Genomic DNA, 21,858 nt, shown 5'->3' with positions numbered 1-21,858 from the left:
GGGTGTCTGCTCTGTCCTGTCTATCTCCCTGGTGTAGCTGCGTTGTTTCTCTTTGAGCATGTTTCCCCATGCCTCAATCGAGTCTATTCCCTATGTTGGGCTTTCTTCACATGCCTGTCTGAACGCATCCCAATCCGAAATTCTGGCAGTGCCGATTCTCCTCCTGAATCTGCTGGCTCTAATCTGTGTGCTGATAATATAGTGGTCACTGCCTAGGTTTTCATTAAGGTTTTCCCACGACGTTTGCCCCGTTCTTTTGACGTGCGTCAGGTCTGGACAGGTGTCCCTGCACACGCTGTTCCAGGTCCTAGTGGGGGTACATGGGTCCGTTATCAATTGACAGCCCGTGGCTTCCGCCGCTTCTTTTATATTATTGCCTTTTTTGTCTGCTCTGCCATAGCCCCAACTTGTGCCTCTGGCGTTAAAGTCTCCCACTATTACATATTTGTTTCCTTTGGCTAGGCTGCTTATGCCGTGGAACAGTTCATGAAATTTCGTGTCCTTCTGTTGTTTAAGGGAGCTGTAGATGTTGACTACGAAGGTGCTGCTACCCTGCTTTTTCTTTTTTTGGAACTTTCTCTGTAATTGCGTGTTCTATTGCCGTGTCGGCTTTGCTGTTGTGCATGATTGCGACCAAGTTCTTACGTATGAGCGTTGCAGTTTTGGCGCTTTCCGGGTACATGTATGCCGTGTATCCTTGCAGCGTTGGCGTCATATTCGTTTCTTGTAACGCTATTACATCGGGTGGGGTTAGTTGTTTATGAATTGCTGTAGTAGTTCCCTCTTTTTCTTATATCCTCTGCAGTTCCACTGCCATATTTCTAGACTTTCGGTGTTTTTACTGCCTTTAATTGTACTAGCCATGATTAATTTTCTAGATCCGAATCCTGCAGTGGGCGTCGGGCATTCAATTTGTCCTTTACGCCTTCCGTTATTCTTTGTTTGCGCTGGCAGCGTATTTCAGCATCCATCATTTTCATGCGCTCTTCTATCGCTTGGAATTTTTGTTGCATGTTTTCTAGAATTTTGGTTATATCTGCTAGATCCCCTGCCTTACCTGTTTCGATTTGTGGTTGCGTCTCTGGAGAGGGAGTGCGTGCCCTCTGGTCTCTAAATTGACTCGCAAACTCGTCGAGTTTCCTATTCTGTTCTTCTATTAGCTTGTAACAGCCGCTTAGTTGCTGTTTAAGCTGTTTGACTTCTTCTGTTTCTCCCTCTTGCTAGGGCTGCTCTTAAGTTCATTGTTTTTGTCTCCCGAGTGCAGAAACAGTGATTTGGGAGGGCCTGCCTTCCAGCTCACCTTGGTGCCTCCGCCCTAGCGGGGTTGTCCCTTCTTTTTCTGCTGCTGCTGCTGGCTGCACTTGATGACCGGGGCCAGCGGCGGGAAGGAACTGCCCCGGGACCTGCTCCGGGACCGGCTCTCGGACTGGTTCCGTGGGCCTTGGTTCCGGCTCCGAGATCTGCTCCTGGACCCGCTCGAGTCTCGATCCGAGCTGAACCACCGCGGCCGGTGCTGGCGTTTCGGTTGGTCCCTCCTGCTGACGTGGTTGTCTCTGTATACGGGGCCTCGTAATTACCTTGCCCACTTGAGTCGTTCTCGACACTCCCTCGCTCCGGTAGGCACTTTGGCTGGCAGGTGTTGCCCTCCGCTGGGTTCTGTGCTCCGCACTGTCGGCAGGTCCGGGTATTCGGCGTCGGGCAGACGTCCGACCGATGTCCCTGCTGATGGCATACATGGCACACTTGCCGCGTTGGGAGGTACGGGTAGCAAAAGTGCTCGCCACTTTCGAATATAACTCGTTTCGGGATGTATGGTCCATCGAAGGTGATTAACGCCGCCTTTGTTTTTCCCAACATCCTGGCTCCGACGATCGTTATGCTTGGGACCGCAGCCATAGGTTTTCGTTGAGATAGCTTCCCGGCGTTCCGGCCGGGAGCCCGTGGATAACTCCTCTTTTAAATTCTTCTGGGACTGCCGCGTAGGCGTTCATTTGGTAGTCCTGTCCGTCCATGTGGAGGGCGGTGATATTCCGAATTAGTTTGGCGACGTCTTCCTTTGGTGTGCTCGCGATGATAATATTTGAGCCCGGGGGAAGTCTCACGATGATGTCTTTGGTTTTGCACTTGCCGTTGCAGGCTCGTATAATGGCGCGTGCTACCTCATGTCCGGTTAGGTCCTTCACCGATAGCCCGTCTTTGCGTCTAATTATAATCTTGACGTCTCCTTTCGGGAGCGGCGGGGCTCTACGCCTCGTCTGCCGCACCTCCTCTCCATCCCTTTTATATTTCCCGCTCGCTGCCGACGCGTTTGACGTCATCCCGTCTGCAGCGCCGCCTGTGCCGCCGGCTGTGCCTGTTGCATCCACTGATCTCCACTAGGGGGCTGGATGCCGCATCGGGCGCCAGAAAGTGAAGCCACCGGAAGTTGGTCGGCATGTGTCGGAAGTGAGCCTTTGGCAGTGCACGAATTCAGTCCTCAGCACGGTTTTTCAGTTTTAGTTTTCGTTTTCCACTTAGCATCTTGTCTTTTCGACGTTCTCGTGTTTTTTTATGACAATGCCTACCTGTCGCACCGTGAACTGCTTGAGGAGAACAGCAGAGTCCTCGGGAAAAACGTTCCAAAAATAAGGGTACATTGCATCGCTAGGGGCCACACTAGCAGACGACAGAACGTCGCTACGCACAGCATGTACGGAGGCTCGTCTGCTCAGCTCTGTGTCGTCCCGTTGCGCTAGCCTCGCCAGCACTGCTCTTTGTTGTGGTGGCACGTTGTCGCGCTCTAAGCCCAAGTTATACTATCAATGGGGGATAAATTCAAGAAAGGGTAGGTGGAAACCTTCATTAGGCAGCCGACTTTGCAGTGACAATTTTACCGAATTTTGTTTAGACCGAACCGGAGTGAGGGCGAGGCCACAATCTGGTGGGTGCCGTCGGTGTTCTACTGGCTCACATTAGCGCGTACAAAAGTATATGGTACTAGTTTTTCGGCAGAGTGTATCAAGTACGTACTGTTTCGTAATGTAGCAAATTATGCCTGAATGGGCTGTTATTCATGTGATGACATGGTGCCGTTCACTTCAAACAGCGCTTGTCACATGCGCTGCTTCATGCATTCGTCTTTCTCCTACGTCAGTCGTATCTCTCGTGCTCTGCAGGTGAAACGTGGCTGTGCTATTGAGTTAGATTAAAAGCACGTCTGGAAGGTAAATGACACTCTAAAGCGATAAACATCACCTGCCGTCCCTGAGAAGAGACATCGTCCGCCACCAACCCGAAACTGAAACAGCGGCACTCCGAGTTTCAGGGTTTCCGCGCCATTGCCTTTTCTTTGCTGCTCGAAAATTTGTTTTTGAGATGACCTAGACTCATCGTCATTCCACTACTTCCCCTAATTACGCGCGGAAGACAATAACCAGATCAAAAAATAGTGCATGCTTAATGCACGCACCCCTTTGCCGCGGCATGGTGAGACCTGTATGCCTGTTTTCTTCGGTTTCTCTGAAATTACAGGGTTCCCCAAACATTGCACACATTTCTCGCGTTGAGCTTGCTTATTCCTTTGACATTACAGTAGACGTTACACGAAAACAACGCGAAAAACTGAGAACGGAAGGTCGAAAGACGCGACTTTCTGCATTGAAATACACAGCAGACACCGAAATTCCGGGACATGCAATCCAACTTCCGGTGGCTTCACTTGCGCCGACTTCGGAAAGCGGGAATGCGGCATCCAGCCACCTAGTGGAGATCAGTGGTTGCATCAGCCGCCGGCGCCATCTTGCCATTGTTATGTCCCTGCCGGCGTGCATTTCTGTCCAGGATGGCGGCGTTCCGCTCGCCGCGTTTCTGGGTTTGTTTCTGTCGACGTGACCGAATCGTGGTCGAGTCCTCTTCGAAATAATCGCTTCCCGCAGCGTTTCCAAAGGTTGGTTGCATACTAGCGTTCCCCTGTTCGCCGCTCCCGGTTGCGTCGGGATCGGTGAGGTCGTCGGGCTGGTCCGCTTCCATGTCCCGAGTTTCTGAAGAAAATTGGGCCATTGCGCTTCTAAGCGTTCCGATTTCGGGAAATTCGGCAGCGGGTGCCTGGCTAGCGTCTTGTGCCGCCTTGGGTGCGACTCCCAGGCTCGCGGGTGCCGGTGGGTGCCGGCCCCGGGTTAGGCCTAGCTGCTTGCGTTCTAAAGCGGCTGTTTGGGCTTGTTGGTCAGTGAACATGGTAAAAGAATGCAGCGCCCTGTCCTGTCCACTTCTGTTCGTCCTTGTTTTTTTCGCGCTGCATTCTTTTACCATGCTTGTGTTCCACTCCGGCCACGTGGCCGGATCCAAAATCGCGATAAAAACCAAAAACACGGGTCTACCGGTTTGAAAGTGGTTTCCTCGTGGTCCCGCTGTAGAAGGTATCCGGTCCAACCGAAAGTTGCTGGCCCGATGAGCGTTTGCGGTCTGGGTGGGTTGAAATATGGAGCCCATGCGGAGCGCGTCCGCACCCTCCACTGTGGCCCGTGGCGCGGAGCGGACAAGCAGGGAAGGCGATGGTATGTGCAGCAGCCAAAGACCTGGCCACGCTTGAGCGTGGCTACCACCATTTATGAGCTACGAATTCACTACGCCATACCTGCAAAGAATTATATAAGCTTACACGATCTTACCTAAGTTTCGACGACGAGACACACTGCAAACTTTTTCTCTCCAACCTGAGCGAAACACATAACCAAATAAATTTTTGTTCGACCGCTCACCTAAATAGGCTTAACCAGCCGTGGTATCTCAGTGGCTTCGGCGTTCATCTGCTGATTCCGAGGGCACATGTTCGTGATTCTCCGCGGCGACCGAATCTCGACGGAGGAAAGATACAAAAACGCCCATGTGCTGTTCGATGTCAGCTACCGGTAAGGAACTCCAGGTGTTTTAATCAGTTGAATTAACCAGTTAACTTAACCACTACGGCGGCCCCGATAACCAGAGCCACTTCGAGACGTTAAATCCCCACAATCCTCAATGGGATTAATTTACAACATTCATTCATGCTGGCCACCAACCTGTACTTCGTCAACCGAGCGCCGTCCACTTGCGTCAGCTCCCTCTGGCTCCTTCTCTCAGACTGCCAGGATTCGACGCAACAAGTTGTCTGCGAACGCACTCAAAACATGCGCAAGCGTTTCTTGCGTTTCGACTTCTCCCCCGTCATTTTTGACGGGTGCAAATTAAAGTTATTCCTCTCTCTCTCTTTCTCTCTCTCTCTTTCTCTCTCTCTCTCTCTCTCTCTCTCTCTCTCTCTCTCTCTCTCTCTCTGCGCCTATGGACGTTGTAACGGTGGGCAACAGAAGCGAAGCGCGCGCGCGCGAGCGTTCCGCGTCTTTTGCCCACTGTTACAACGTCCATAGGCGCAGACATCCGCACCTCACTGACGCCTTTTTCCTTTATTGCAGCGGTAGTTTTGAGTGCAACGCATGGAGGGGGCGCGACGTCTCTGAGTATAAGGGGAAAAAAACATGGGGTAGGCACTTAAGCTCCGCCTCAAGAGTATGACGCGGTAGCATAGTGGGTTAGGCTTTCCATTCTGAGCAATTTGACACCTTCGAAGGCATTTATCATTTTTCAATTGTTTCAATTAATTGATCAATTACACGCTCTAAATTTTCTTAATTAGCAGTACCTGGGTTCGAACCCGACCGCGGCGGCCGCGTTTCGATGGAAGCGAAACGCAAAAAGGCGCCCGTGTGCTGTGCGATGTCAGTGCACGTTAAAGATGCCCAGCTGGTCGACTAACTGATGTTGTTGCGAGGAAGTAGGAAAAGGAAATTAATGTGGATTAGCTCAGCTAATCCCGGATATACAAAGCGAAAGATGTCGGCGTTCACTGCGTTCAATGGCGTTGGCGTTGACAATGTTCTAGACGGCGATGGCTTTGAGGAAAGGAAAGGGGCATAACTGGCTCCCTGGATATTCGGACGCCTCATTCGTGCTTTGATACATGTGGAGGTGGTGAGAGAGAGAGAGAGATGTGGCCTGAATGCATTAGTGCTGACAGCGTTGTGGTTGACATGCGGCACTGCAGCAATAGCTAGGCCGCAGCGTTCATTTGGTGATCAATCTCTCGCGATCAACCATTAACTGCATGCCACCTCCGAGGGTGGCAGGGAGGGCGCGCTGCCTATCCAGTGTGCGGAACGCAGTCAAAGCAAGCTTTTGCAGTTGGACACCAAATCCACATACATGAAAGCGAGATTGAGGTCTCCACTGACCCACAGTGCTGGTTGTGCGTCTTTCCTTTCATGAAAATGAACGGCCTTTGCAAAGTTGTACACACCAATGAACTCAATGAACGCCGTCGGCTCACTTTTGTTTGGTTTTTGAGGAAAGGAAATGGCACAGGAACCGTCTCACCTATCTCGGTGGACACCCGAACCGCGCCGTAAAGGCAGGGATAAAGGACAGAGGGAAAGAAGAAAGAGAAAACTGAAAATTGAATTTTGAGGATAGGCGCAGCGCCGGAACACCTGTTGCTCATGCGCAGTAGTGACTAGGGAGCGAGAGAGAGCGAGAGAAATATCCGCGGCGAGGCGCGCGTTGTGACGTCATGTGACTCCTCGGAGCACCGCCACGGCTAAATCGCAAGTTCGCGGCCAGTAAAGCTTCCGCTTTAAAAGAGCACGGGCTTGCCTACTGGCTCAAGCCGAGTCACGCTCGCTGCCACGTGCAGAAAGTGCGAGACTTACTCCTGCTACACAGCAAATTTAATGTCATTCCAACCGAATGTCATTCGATGCATCGAATGCCATTCGGTCTCCTTCGATGCTACAGGGTAAAAAATAATGTCGTCCGAAAATGATGGCAGTGACGATCAGTGAAAAAAAATAGTACAACTAAAAGACATCAGCGCGCATAAAAGATATTTGAAATTGTTATGTCCTATTTCAAAAGCGGGTGAGAACATTTCTGTACAATAATATAAGCTTAAAATATTATTTACAGTAATTCTACAGCACTTTAGCCATGAAAAACCAAGCCAAGCACAAAGTCAACCACAAATCCGATAAACGTAAACAAAATGGCTGATGCGGCGGCGCGCAGAGGCGCGCTCCGCGCGTGGAGCGTGGAAATGACTTCCAAAAGGTGAAGCGCTCTGTTACATCTTTAAGTACTTGCGAGCTAAACGAACATGAAACGCCAACGAACAAGAAACACGCAGTCCAAAATGATCGGCGGTCGCGGGAAAGGCCCTGCTTCACGGTCGGCCGCTGCCGTTGGCTGCTGCTGGGACCGAGAGTAACAACTATCCACGACAGCTTCTAGTGTCAAGAGGTTCGCACCAAAATTAATATTTCTTTAGCAGAACTAATTAAATACAATTTTTAACTTTGACAGTGCGCATGCTATTTTTTTGCGTCGCTTGTTTCTGCTGATAATAATAATAATAATTGGTTTTTGGTGTAAAGGAAATGGCGCAGTATCTGTCTCATATATCGTTGGACACCTGAACCGCGCCGTAAGGGAAGGGATAAAGGAGGGAGTGAAAGAAGAGAGGAACAAATAGGTCCGTAGTGGAGGGCTCCGGAATAATTTCGACCACCTGGGGATCTTTAACGTGCACTGACATCGCACAGCACACGGGCGCCTTAGCGTTTTTCCTCCATAAAAACGCAGCCGCCGCGGTCGGGTTCGAACCCGGGAACTCCGGATCAGTAGTCGAGCGCCCTAACCGTATTTGGTGTTCAGAGTACACATTCGGTTCGAGCACTGATCTCCACTAGGGGCTTGATGACGCATCGGGCGCTCGAAAGTGAAGCCACCGGAAGTTGGGCTGCATGTGCCGGAAGTCAGCCTTTGGCAGTGCACGAAATCCAACCACAGCTCGGTTTTTTTTCGTTTTAGTTTTTGTTTTCCACTTAGCATTTTGTCTTTTCGACGTTCTCGTCTTTCTTCGTGACAATGCCTACCTATTGCGCCGTCAACTGCATGAGGAGAGCAGCAAAGTCCTCGGGAAAGACTTTTCAAAAATAGGGGTCCATTGCATCGCTATGGGACGACACTAGCAGACGACAGAACGTCGCTGCACACAGTGTACGTACGGAGCCTCGTCTGGTCAACTGTGTCCTCCTGTTGCGCTAGCGTTCCAACTCTGCACTTTGTTGTGATGAATGTTGTCGCGCTCTAAGTCCTAGTTATACCACCAATGGGTGGTAAATTTAAGAAAGAATAGGTGGATATCTTCACCAGGCCGCTGACTTTGCAGTGAACGTACATTTCACCGAATTATGTTTAGACCGAACCGGAGCGAGCTAAGGCGAGGCCACAATCTGGCGAGCTGCCGCCGTCAGTGTTCTGCTGGTTCACATTAGCGCGTCCAAAATGTATATGGTACTGCTTTTTCGACGGAGCGTATCAAGTACTGTTTCGTACTGTCGCAAATTATGCCTGAATGGGCTTTTATTCGTGATGCTTGGTGCAGTTGACTTCTAACAGCCCTTGTCACATCTTCTTCTTCTTCTTCTTCTCCTCAAGTAATATGGTCACATGCGCTGCTGCATTCGTCTTTCTCGTCAGTCGTTTCTCTCGCGCTGTGTAGATGAAACATGGCTGTGCTATAGAGTTAGATTAAAAGCACGTCTGGAAGGTAAGTGACACACTAAAGCGATAAACATCACCTGTCATCGATGAGAAGAGACATCGTCCGCAACCAACCCGAAATTGAAACAGCGGCAGCTGTATAACGAGTGGCTCTTCGAGTGTCAGGATTTCCGCGCCATTGCATGTTCTTTGGTACGCGAAAATTAGTTTTCAAGATTACCTAGGCTCATCGTCATTCCACTTCTTCTCTTAATTACGCTCGGAAGACAAGAATCAGGTCAGAAAATAGTGTTTAATAATAATAATTGGTTTTTTGGGGAAAGGAAATGGCGCAGTATCTGTCTCACATATCTTTGGACACCTGAACCGCGCCGTAAGGGAAGGGATAAAGGAGGGAGTGAAAGAAGAAAGGAAGAATAGGTGCCATAGTGGAGGGCTCCGGAATAATTTCGACCTCCTGGGGATCCTTAACGTGCACTGACATCAAACAGCCCACGGGCGCCTTAGCATTTAGCATTTAGTGCATTAGTGTTTAATGCACGTACCCGTTTGCCGCGGCATGGTGAGACATGCATGCCTGTTTACTTCGGTTTCTCTGAAATTACAGTGTTCCCCGAACAATGCTCACATTTCTCGCGTTGAGCTTTCTTATTCCTTTGATATTACAGCAGACGTTACACGAAAACAACGCGAAAAACTGAGAACGGAAGGGCGAAAGAGGCGACTTTTTGCATTGAAATACACAGCAAACACCGAAATTCCGGGACATGCAATCCAACTTCCGGTGGCTTCACTTGCGCCCACTTCAGACAGCGGGAATGCGGCATCAAGCCACCTAGTAGAGATCAGTGGGTTCGAGATCGAATGCGAATGAGTTCCCCAAACGCATTCGATGGCGAATGTCAATCCAACCTACTGACATTAAATATTCCCGTGTAGCAGCCTATTAATGGCATTAGGTGCTAATGTCATTCGATGGGAATGACATTAAATTTACCGTGTGGCGGGGGTATCAAAGGATAGGAGGGAAAGATAGATAGAAATGGCGCCGTGCGCTAATAGGCCCATAGGCCCCGGGCCTATCCCGATCCCGAAGGCAGTGCAATACCGGGCCGACCCGTGCCAGAGTGCGCCCAGCACTCTAGCTAGCTTGTGGTGGTCGAAATTATTCCGGAGCCCTCCACCAAAGCCGCTCTTCCTCTCTCTCTTCTTTCACTCCCTCTTTCATCCCTTCCCTTAAGGCGCGGTTCGGGTGTCAGCCGAGATATGCGAGACAATTACTGCGCTATATCCTTTCATTAAAAACCAATTTAATTTAATTTAGCTGGAAACAAGTTTTTTTTGTCGAGGTTCGTGTTTTCTCTCTCACGTCGCGTTTGAGGTGTCCACCGGCAAATTGAGCTAGTTATGCGTCTTCCCTTTCCTCAAATCCTTCCGTGCTTAAATTGGTTTTGGATTTTTACGAAAGGAAATGGCGCAGTAATTATCACACATCTCTGACGACACCTGAACTGCGACCTAAGGGAAGTGCTAAAGGAGGGGCTGAGAGAAGATAGGAAGAAAGAGGTGCCGTAGTGGAGGGCTCTGGAAGTAGTAGTAAGTGGTTTTTTTATTAAAATAACAATAACAAGGAAGGAAAAGATTTTTGCTGGCCCCGGAATCTGCCATCGATACTGAAGCACCTGAGCTGGGGCAGCAGAAATAAAGGATAGCAGACAGAATGGACAAATGAGACGAAAGAGGTGAGGGGACACGAAGAGAGGACAGGAGGAGAGGCATTATAGACAAACTATTTACCGAATAAGAAATGTGTCCAAGTTGTGAGCGTGATTAGTTCATGATGGAGCAATAAAAACACACGCGCACAGCACCGTGTTGACTACAACTGATGTGAGGCGTCCAGTTGTTAATCGTTCAAGGTAGAACTCGCGGAACGTTCTGTCACTGCGTGTAACTACCTGGCAGAGAACAGACGGGGCGTCAAGCCCGTCTGTTCGAGGAGTGCACAAAGGCTCACCAAGGTTCGCTCATAATTTCGACCACCTGGGGATCATTAAAGTGCACTGACATCGCACAGCACACGGGCGCCTTTGCATTTCGCCTCCATCGAAACGCAGCCACCGCAGCCGGATTAGAAACCGGGTATTCTGATCGTCTCTTCCTGTCCCCTCACGTCTTTCATTTCATTTCTCCATTCTGCCTGCTATCCTTTATTTCCGCTGCCCCAGCTCATGTGTTTCAGTATCGATGGCAGATGCCGGTGCTAGCAGAAATTTTTTCCTTCCTTTTTATTATTATTTTAATAAACCACTACCACCACCATTCTGACTTTCTTGGCGAACTCACTAACCACTGAGCCACCGCGGCAAGTTTGCGAAGTGAGGTTCTGTAATTTTGGTACTGCTGGAGGGGAAAGGCGAATGAGTGCAAGGGCCTGACGCCTAACCACTGAGCGGAAATTGGTTTTTGAAGAAAGGAAATGGTGCAGTAACTGTCTTACATGTCGCGGTGGACACTCGCACCGATAAGGGCAGGGATAAAGGAGAGAGTGAAAGAAGAAAGGAAGAGCAGCCGTAGTGGAGGGCTCCGGAAATAATTTCGACCACCTGGAGATTTTTACGTGCACTGACATCGCACAGCACGCAGCGCCTCCTCTGAGCGGCGCGTCGAGGCAAAGTTGAGGGATAATCCTCCTCGCCTTCCTTTCCAGCGGTGACGTCACGGCAGCGAGTAGTCTCACTGGAAACGGAGCAGTGCGGTGCGCCTCGTCAGAACACCGACGAACGCTGTGGGAATTGGTCTGTCATTCTGGCAAAGTAAGCTTCTTTTTCGTTGTTTTTGTTGTACAAGTGCATCTTCCGACACTGTGTTTACCGTAATCGACGCATGAATGTCCAGTGCATCTTTGGATGTCATCTAAGAGTTTGTGTTTCCATACACTATTGCCTCAAATCAAGCAAGTGACGCGACTCGTTGTTAGGCCTATTCCCTCGTCAAACAAAGAACGCCAAACATAGGCAGTGGTAGTTTTTGAAGGAAACGAGGAGCGCAGAACGTGGCGGTAGTGTGCTGACTTACTCTTTTATGAGTATACGAGCCCTTAATATAAGTTAGGAGGGAGAGTACCACAATTTTAGCAGCTCTTCGTACTGATGCAGCCTACTGATGCGGAAATGCAATGCAGAGAAATCTTGCGTAAAACTGTCGATGAACGCATAACTGAGTATAAGTCAACTTTGTGCTGCGCAAGCCATCAACATACCCATCAATTCTGGACAAAAGCTTTTTTGAGTGTTTATAAACGCAATATTTTTCATATAATGCAACATTTCACTATAGCAATCAATATATTTGCAGATAACCCGACGGCACTCTTGTATATTTCTGTTTCTGTTCACGTTTCTTGCTATTGTCATAAGCGTTCCCCATTGATGTTCTATGGCAGTGTTAACTGTTCGATGCGATCGATGGAAACACTTTAAAGGAAAGATTTTGTTACATATCAGAATAATGGACCATTACTTCAATAATTTCGTAACAGTGTCTTACAATTTTTCAAAGTTTTTGCTCGAGAAATCAGGATACGTAGGGAGCGCTAGCGTTAAGGAAAATGGCAATTGGTTTTGAGTGAACGAAATGGCGCAGTAGCTCTCGCTTCGCAACCCGCCGCAATGGCTCAGTGGTTAGGGCGCTCGGCTACTGATCCGGAGTTCCCGGGTTCGAACCCGACCGTGGCGGCTGCGTTTCAATGCAGGCGAAACGCAAAGGCGCCCGTGTGCTGTGCGATGTCAGTGCACTTTGAAGATCCCCAGGTGGTCGAAATTATTCCGGAGCTCTCCAATACGGCACCTCTTTCTTCATTTCTTCTTTCACTCCCTCCTTTATCCCTTCCCTTACGGCGTGGTTCAGGTGTCTGCCGATATATGATTCAGATACTGCGCCATTTCCTTTACCCAAAGACCAATTATTATTATTATCTAGCTTCACGATGGACACATTAACTGCATCATTATAGAAATACTGGTTTGGTTTATGGGGATTTAACGTCTCAAAGCGACTCGGGCTATGAGGGGCGCCGTAGTGAAGGGCTCCGGATATTTAGACCACCTGGGGTTCTTTGACGTGCACTGACATCGCACAGTACACGGGTCTCTAGAATTTCGCCTCCATCGAAATTTGACCGCCACGGCCGGGATCGAGCCTGGAATTATTGAGGATTAACATTACATATTGTCGACGTCCCTGCTCTTTCTATCTCTTCCTCTAATCGCTTGTTTCTGATTCAGATTAAGAATAACTTTTAATGTTTATCGCTTGTTTCCACTAATCTTCATTAGGAGGCTGGATGCCGCATTCCCGCTTTCCGAAGTGGGCGCAAATGAAGCCACCGGAAGTTCAGCGGCATGTCCCGGAAGTTCGATGTCTGCTGTGTATTTCAATGCAAAAGTCGCGTCTTTCGCCCTTCCGTTCTCAGTTTTTCGCGTTGTTTTCGTGTAACGTCTACTGTAATATCAAAGGAATAAGCAAGCTCAACGCGAGAAATGCGTGCATTGTTTGGGGAACCCTGTAATTTCAGAGAAACCGAAGAAAACAGGCATTCAGGTCTCACCATGCCGCGGCAAAGGGGTACGTGCATTAAACACTATGTTCTTATCTGGTTCTTGTTTTCCGAGCGTAATTAAGAGAAGCAGTGGAATGACGATGAGTCTAGGTCATCTTTAAACAAAATTTCGTGCAGCAAAGAACAGGCGAATGATGGCGCGGAAATCCTGGCACTCGAAGAGCCACTCGTTATACAGCTGCCGCAGTCTCAGTTTCGGGTTGGTGGCGGACGATGTCTCTTCTCATCGATGGTAGGTGATGTTTATCGCTTTAGGGTGTCATTTACAGACGTGCTTTTAAGCTAACTTCAGCCATGTTTCGTCTACACAGCGCGAGAGAAACGACTGACGAGAAAGAAGAATGCAGCAGCGCATGTGACAAGTGCTGTTAGAAGTCAACTGCGCCGAGCATCACGAATAAAAGCATATTCCGGCATAATTTGCTACAGTAGGAAAGAGTACTTGATATACACCGTCAAGAAAGCGGTACCATATGCATTTTGAACGCGCTGATGCGAAACAGCAGAACACCATCGGCACCTCAGCAGTTAGCGGCCCCGCCCTCGGTCCGGTTATTTGGTCTAAACATAATTCGGTAAAAGGGTGACAGCAAAATCGGTTGCTTGGTGAAGGTTTCCACCTATTCTTTCTTAAATTTATCCCTCATTGATGGTATAACTTGTGATTAGAGCGCGACAACGTGCACCACAACAAAGGGCAGAGTGTGCGACGCTAGCGCAACAGGACGACACAGTTGAGCAGACGAGGTTCCGTACGTACTGTGTGTAGCGACGTTCTGTCGTCTGCTAGTGTCGTCCCATAGCGATGCAATGGACCCTTATTTTTGCAACGTCTTTCCCTAGGACTTCTCTCCTCATGCAGCTGACGACGCAACAGGTAGGCATTGTCATGAAAAAAGACGAGAACGTCGTCGAAAAGACAAAAGGCTAAGTGGAAAACTAAAACTGAAAAACCGTGCTGAGTTCTGATTTCGTGCACTGCCAAAGGCTCACTTCCGACACATGCCGCCCAACTTCCGGTGGCTTCATTTTCGGGCGCCCGATGCGGCATCCAGCCCCCTAGTGGAGATCAGTGCTTGTTTCGCAGGCTTTGTCCATGCGGCCACCCACTATCATGCGTTTGCTAATTATAACCCGTACAAAGACGCTCACAGTATGTCTGATAGGCGTTTCAAAGCGTATTGCCGCGTCTTACGATCGCGCGTCCCACCCGATGCCTACTTGCAAATCGTGCACTAACGCGCGCATAGCGTTCGAGATGCATTTCGAACCGTTGGGCGGCGTCTTACGATCGCGGGTCTCACCTGATTACTACCTACACAAACGCGTTAGCATCCCCATTGTATGCCACCATAGTGCTCTAAGCTTCAATATTAAGGAATCTTTTATGTAGTTTATTATAGGCACATAATTCTGGTTCCGGGCTTGTTAAATAAATGTGTCTTTTTTTTTTTTTGAAGCGATGTTTGTTGCCTCAGGGCATAAAAACTATGAAGTGAAAGATGAGTAAGATGCTTAAATAAATGAAAAAAAGGTGGGCTGGAACTGGTAATTTCAGCATATTGTTAAAAGCTATGTTAAGAAAAGTGTGCAGATGCGTAATGCTAAATATATTATTGCGGTGGGAAGAGCATACTCAGCAATTCTGTATAAAAGATTTTTGAACGGAAAACCATAGCGTTCGAGATGCATTTCGAACCGCTGGGCGGAGTCACGATCGCGGGTCTCACCTGATTATAACGCCTACACAAACCCCCTAGCATCCCCATTGGATACCGTCATATTGCTCTAGGCTTCATTATTAAGGGATCTTTTGAAGCGAAAAGCTTCACTACGCTAGGTTAAGCAGTCGTCGGGTAGGCCGGAGATTTACCTTGAACGACCTTCAGCCCACCACGTTTATCCCTTCCTTACGGAGCGGTTCGGATGTCCACCGATATATGTGAGAGAGTTACTGCGCCATTTCCTTTCATCGAAACCAATTTTCAAAACCAATCAAATTTTCTTCGAGAGCAAAGCAAAGGCACATAGCTGTCCCCCTGGGACGGTGGAAACCTCAGTCGCGCTTTAAGCTACGTGGTGGTAGTGACAGATGTGCGATGCATGCGTTGGCATTCACAACGTTGTAGCCGAAACGCGGCACTGAAGCTATAGACCGTCGGCGTTATTGGCGTTGGCGGTGGCGCTGGCAACGTTGTAGACTCCTATGGTTTTTAGGAAAGGAAGGCGCATAACTGGCTCACTGGACACTTGACGCCTCAATCGCGCTTTCACGTAATTGGCGTGGGTGAGAGAGAGATGTGGGCTGCATGAACTGGCGCTGACAAAGTTGTGGCAGACACGCAGCACTGCAGCAATAGGCCGCAGCGTTCACTGGATGAGCAACCTCTCGCGATCAACCATTAACTGCCACCTGCCAGGGTGGCAGGTGGCAGTTTGCGGAATGCACTGAACGTTACAGACGCCAAGCCGCCTCCATTTGCCTGATGCACCACAGCTTTCGCACAGCGTTCGTTCTCTTACCAGGTTTAGCAGTATAGTTGAACCCTAGCTAACATTTATGTTTATTATAGGCACATAATTCTGGTTCCGGGTTTGTAAAATAAATGCGCCTTTCCGCACTGGTAATTTCAGCGCATTGTTAAAAGTTATGTTGATAAGAAGGTGTAGATACGTAAAGCTAAATAGTTATTACGGGAATGCTAGGCATACTAGAGGCAGCTGAGTAAGCAGTCAAGAAAAGTCCCAGGGTCGTCTTCCTCATCAAACACAGCCCCTGCGTTGACACAGTATCTCCGCTGGCTGATGAAGCTCTTCCTCTAGCAAGTCAGAGTGGCCGACGAAGGTGGCGCTTGAGGTGTGTGCCGCATGGGCTCCACACGCCTTGCAGAAACGACGAATTCGCGTCGTAGATTTGGCGATGACATAAATGACGTCGCTGAACCGGCTCAGGGCTCACCCATCGCGGTGGCTCAGTGATTAGGGCGCTCGGCTACTGATCCGGAGTTCCCGGGTTCGAACCCGACCGCGGCGGCCGCGTTTCGACGCAGGCGAAACGCAAAAAATTCCCGTGTGCTGTGCGATGTCAGTGCACGTTGAAGATGCCCAGGTGGTCGAAATCATTCCGGAGCCCTCCGCTACGGCACCTCTTTCTTCGCATCTGGCCGCAGCCTATGAAATGTTTATTGGAGTTCTCATGTAGCGGGGTTCCTTGTCCTTTGAAATGGGATGAAATCGACTGATGAAGTCGATTTTGTCTTCCCCTCCATCCTTCTGAGCACCTAGCGGACCGGATCGGTTCGTGGCACCTACTGATTAACCCGATGGGCACTGAAGCTTCGCTGGACGTCCCGTGGACATCCAGGATGTCCACGGGATGTCTACGGGACGTCTACGGGAGTTTCAATGCCATCCTGGATGTCCACAGGACGTCTAAGAGAGTTTCAATGCCCACTGGGCTAAGGGCCAGAGTTCCATGCAGTCACAGGGTTAAATCCCGAAACGCTTTTGGACAGGTCTGTACCTGCCGAAACCGTTTCATCTTCTGCTCGTGTGATGTCACGTCGAAGGCAACTGACTCATTGAAGTGCGTGACCTTCAGACGCGTGTGTCGCCTTTTGGGAAACTACGTATGCTAGCCATTTCATCTCTACCGCTTGCTTATCACAGAGTAGCTGGAAGGGCGCCCTGCGGGGGCGAGCGAACCCAATAGCTTTTCTTCTAACTGGTGGCTCGAGACCACACTTGTGGAGATCAAAGTCCACCCAACGTAACCTCATATGTAGTATTCAAAAGCAGTGGTCCTTAGGAGGCGTGCCTCCTGTGCGCCTAGATCGCGTTCTGCGTGTCGCGGGGATTTTTGTTGCTTATGCTTCGATACTGACATTAAGAAGCGGCGAAGTCGTTATTTTTTGTTTGTCATCGGGCTTTTTTTTTTCTTAATCACACCAGGTGCGGTAGCTTTGCCAACCTCGGTGGACACCTCAGCCGGACAAAAAAGAAGAGGAAAAGTTTACTGAGGTAAGCAACAACAACAACAAGTAGATGAAACAATGTACAAATGCCGAAGCTCTTCCTGCGTTAACCCTTTAACGCCCACTGTCTCAAATCGAAGACATACCGTGTGCAGGCCATTTAAAAATAGAGCATGCAGAGAGTAGTTTTGGTCATTGAGTTCCAAGTAGCCACCTTTTTAAACAAAATGCTTGGCGCTACTGTGTGCAGAGGAATAGTGGGCACAGAAGTGCGACTTGCAGACTCTTCATCTCCTACTTTTGGACACCTCTTGCGGAAGTAACAGGGGAAGAATTTCGATACATAACTGTTTGTTCTTCATGGGCGCTCGGATATTTCCTTGTTTGTTTACGAATAATCAGTTGACAGCAGGTCTCTTGCTATTTGGCTTCACTCGACAATTGGCCCACTCTGTGTCTGCCATAGGAAAGCCATCGAAACTCACTGCGAGGCCGCTGCGGTGGCCGAGTGGTTATGGCGCTCGGCTGCTTACCCGAAAGACGCGAGTTCGATCCCGGCCGCGGCGGTCGAATTTCGATGGAGGCGAAATTCTAGAAGACCGTGTATACTGTGCGATGTCAGTGCACGTTAAAGAGCCCCAGGTTGCTGAAATTTCCGGAGCCCTTCACTACGGCGTCTCTCACAGCCTCAGTTGCTTTGGTACGTGAAGCCCGCATAAACCAAAGCAAATCATTCCGCTAAAGAATTCAGGCGTTTGCCCTGAAATTGTAGCACAGGTTGTTCCGAGTTAAGATAATATTGCGACAACTGCCGCATGAAGCACGAAATTGAACACCGGGAGGAAATGGTAAACCATAATAATAATAATAATCTGCTGATCCATAAAACCCATTTTACCTGGAAATGAAAAAAAAACATTGCACAACGCTGCACAACGCACACCACGCTCCAAACCACTTCTACAACCTCTATCTCGTATTCTTTTATTCGACTTCAACATTTCTTATTCACATAGAGAGGCCTCTGATATACTTGCCAATAATGTCTGCAATTAGAAGATGAAGGCAAGTCCTTTTGGTGAAACATTGCTCACTGGACTGGGGCTTTTCCCTCTGCTCCGTGTATTGAGCGTATAAGAGTGTAGGCTCTTACAACCCGCGTTCGAACGTTTCTCTCCGTCCGAGATTTCAAGATAAGCACAATGTGGCCCCTCATCGTGACCGCGCGCGCAGTCGTCGGGCCGGCACAGCGGCCGGTTAATTAAAGAACAACCAGCCAAAAAGACCAACACACAATTAGAGAACAGGCCCACCATTCTTCCCTGATTATATATATATATATATATATATATATATATATATATATATATATATATATATATATATAGCGGACGCTAAAACAGGTGCCACTTGGGATCGTCATTGGTGACAAAATTTTGGCCCGCCCGTTCATCACACAGGGTTCGCAGTGGTGGCAAACGAATTGGCACTGTTCAGAACACAAAGTTGTTAGTCGATTTGAAGCCTGGTCTGAGAGCCTTTGGCCCTCGAAACCGTAATGGGCGCGACCTTCGGAGGGCCGTGGTTGGCGAACCAGTGATCGCATAGGGATGCGGGTTTCACCAAACAGAGTTTATTACTATTACCTAGAGGAAAAGCTGGCGCCCCGTCTATGGGAGTTTGCATGTGGAGCTTCCTCGAGACGACCTCATCCACCATGGGCGCTCTAGGCATCATAGGACGGAGAGCTACCGACTGCAGAACCACCACTTTTGGCCAAAATTAATGCAAAAATAAACGCTGTTCGATAATCAAGAATTCCCTGACATTCAATATCCTGTCTATAAATTGCAACAAACGAGCAGGAAATCATGTAAATGTAAAGTTTGCCCAAAATAAGCGATGGCTTGCTCTCCTATTGGCCAAATATTGGAGACCACAAAATCCAATATTTTGTGCCTAATCGGCGCACTTTTAAAAATGTTTTTAAAAAAACGTAGTTGCTTAAACACTTTGAGAAGATTTTTTTAATGGCATTTCGGAAAACAGAAACCTTTATTGGCGTCCTGTGCTGTTGTGTTTTCACTACTACGGCTTTTACGCACTACGTTCGCGAAAAAGCCGTCTACGCGCGGGGCGCGTCGTGGACGGAATGGGACATGTCAGTAACGCCACTCGGTGTTCCTCGAAAAAATCTGACTGTCCCGCAACAAGTAGCTCACCGGCCCATGTTGCTTTGAGCGTCCATGGTGGCTGAGAAGCAGCGCCGCCAGCTTTCCCTCAAGTTAAGAAACTACATGGTACCAAATTAATCGTCGTTTCGTAATGTACACGTTAGTCCCCGAATGTGGGACCTGGGAGTGAAATTCGGATATAGCGAATTTGAGCCTAGGATATAACGAAGTTGCACGTTAATAATGTAACGTTAATAATAATATAAAGCGTAGTCGAAAGCACGGGTGAAAACAACCCAACCAACGCTGTTCATTTGGTTTCTCATTTGCGAATCATCCTTAATTTCCTTGTCCTCGTTCCAGCGTTCCGTTTCCAAGATGTCTCATCCCGAAGGCGGCCGTCAGCATCAGCAGCAGCAGCGGCAGCGGCGTCTGCAGCGGCAGCGGCGGCATCTTGACAGCATTCACGTCAAGCTGCAGCAAGTGATGCTGCGGACGGAGCTGTTGAGGCAGATATTGCTGGAGCTTCACCTCCTTGTCGGCGTGGCGCGCGCCTATCCGGGACAGGCACAGGAGGCCCGCCGGAACCGCAAAGGATAGCGTGTCGACAGAAGCCTGCGCATGATTCGAGAGAACGGCCGAAGTCACAACCGATGAGAAAATGGTCATGCCTTTAATAAAGCCTAGGTAGGAGCATTACTTTAATAAACAAGGTAACTCACAGGCTTCTTTACACAGGGAGTAATGTGTGAATGGGACATCGTATGGGTCTGTGCACAATCCTCCCATCCGGGAAACACGGCCACGCCCAAGGATTCGTCGGCCACGCACCTGAGATCGGGGAGGGAGCGCATGGTCACATATGAGATGGCACTCAATTACCGGAGTGAAAGGTTAAATTGTCGCCCCCCCCCCCTCCCCTCTCCTCCACGCATAGAACCCTAACCAAATCGGAGGAAGGCCTTAATCAAATCGAAGCAAGGCGCACGGACGCAATTGCACCATACCTTCCTGAACCCCTATACAAATGTATATTCCGTCCGGTACCATGCGGCATGTCAAACACGATGGACTTTACGCATTTTTTTTTAAGAGCCAGTCCAAAGCACGTACTATAGGCCATTTCACGAACATCAGGAAAACAGGTTTTCTGGGCTGTGGGAAGAACGTGGGGTAACTAGTCCTTAGCTTTTTTCCTGCGCTAAAAGCACAGCCCAGTGTCCAATAAGGCGGCGCCCCAGTAAGAGGTTTGTCTTCTTCTAATTACATTTGTCAAGGACGCGTCTGTCTGCAATGAAGGTCAAATTGACCGAAACAGTTGTTACGGGACCGCACTGTATCACACAGCAGCAGTGGGCGCGTAGCGCCTCAAATGATACCTACACTTTCGATCCTTTATATATGTGACAGTACAGCGGCCATCGAAGTGGGACTGCCCCCCCCCCCCGGACCACCATTTGCATGAAATTTGGGGGCCACCCGTTTGATGAAGAATGTTCGAAGTGGTGTCAAATGAATTGGCATGTTCCTGAGGATAAAATTATTAACTGAAATGAAGCCCAAAAGAATGTGTGGTATTCGCAACGGCGACCTTTCCGCCCCCAAACCGTGCATTCCGAGGATTTTCAGACGGCCATTACTGCCGAACCGTTTGTCGAAGCGGGTTCCGGACGGTGTCGAACGATTTATTTATTCATTTATTTACTCTCAGGGCCGAAGCATTACAGAGAGGTGTGGGTAGTAATAAAAGAAATATACAAGAGCAATATTGGTACAGCAGAATTAGATTATATAATCACAACATTCTTAAATAACTGGGAGTTTGTAATGAATGCGATGGAAACAGGAAGGTGGTTCCATTCCTGAGCTGTTTTGGGGATTAAAAAGCGAAATGAAAGTTGTTGCGACTGCATGGCACTCCAAGCTTGAACTGGTGGTCGCTGCGGGAAGAAATGTATGAAGGCGGCAGAAGTAGCGAGTCTCCGAGATGGTAGATTTTGTGAAACAGACATAAACACGCAATTCTTCGATCAATGGAAAGTTCAGGAAGGCTTAGATTAGACTTCATTGCAGTTACACTGGCATGCCGGTTATAGTTAGAAAAAAATGAAACTCGCAGGAGCGCGATTGGTTTGTTCAAGCAAACGTTGGCAACTGGTCGGTGAGCCTGAAGGTTGACACTGGTTCGCATGCCAATATTCTACCGCTCAGTGTCTTCAACAAAATGCAGCCAAAACCACCACTGAAGCCCAACTGCACGACTTTTCGGTCCGTCGGCGGAAGCAAAATTGAACATTTTGTTACAATTACATCGGAAGTGAAACTAAATGGTCGCAAAGTCGTTCTGAAATTTTTCATCGTGCGGAAAGGGCAATCAATACTAGAACTTGAAGCGTGCGAACGCCTCTGGCTTCTTTCCCGGAAAGTGCACAGCGTGTCGAAGGCAGTGTTGCCGAATCGGGGGAAATTTACCATATCGTGAGAAAATCAAGCCATTGATGGAAAAATGGAATTTTGTAAA

The 21,858-nt window shown here is 48.8% G+C and overlaps 1 long non-coding RNA gene across 1 annotated transcript; it reads left to right on the top strand.

The window, feature by feature from the left end:
- Positions 1–1,387: 1,387 nt before the first annotated feature.
- Positions 1,388–20,055, top strand: LOC144107700 (uncharacterized). Its single transcript, XR_013309359.1, has 3 exons — positions 1,388–1,524; positions 17,141–17,209; positions 19,701–20,055. It is a non-coding gene; the product is annotated as an uncharacterized LOC144107700 (long non-coding RNA).
- Positions 20,056–21,858: the final 1,803 nt, after the last annotated feature.

This window comes from Amblyomma americanum, chromosome 10 (assembly GCF_052857255.1).
Source record: "Amblyomma americanum isolate KBUSLIRL-KWMA chromosome 10, ASM5285725v1, whole genome shotgun sequence".
Taxonomy (NCBI): Eukaryota; Metazoa; Arthropoda; class Arachnida; order Ixodida; family Ixodidae; genus Amblyomma; species Amblyomma americanum.
The sequence above is the reverse complement of the archived record's forward strand: the minus strand, read 5'-3'. Positions and strand labels throughout refer to the sequence as shown.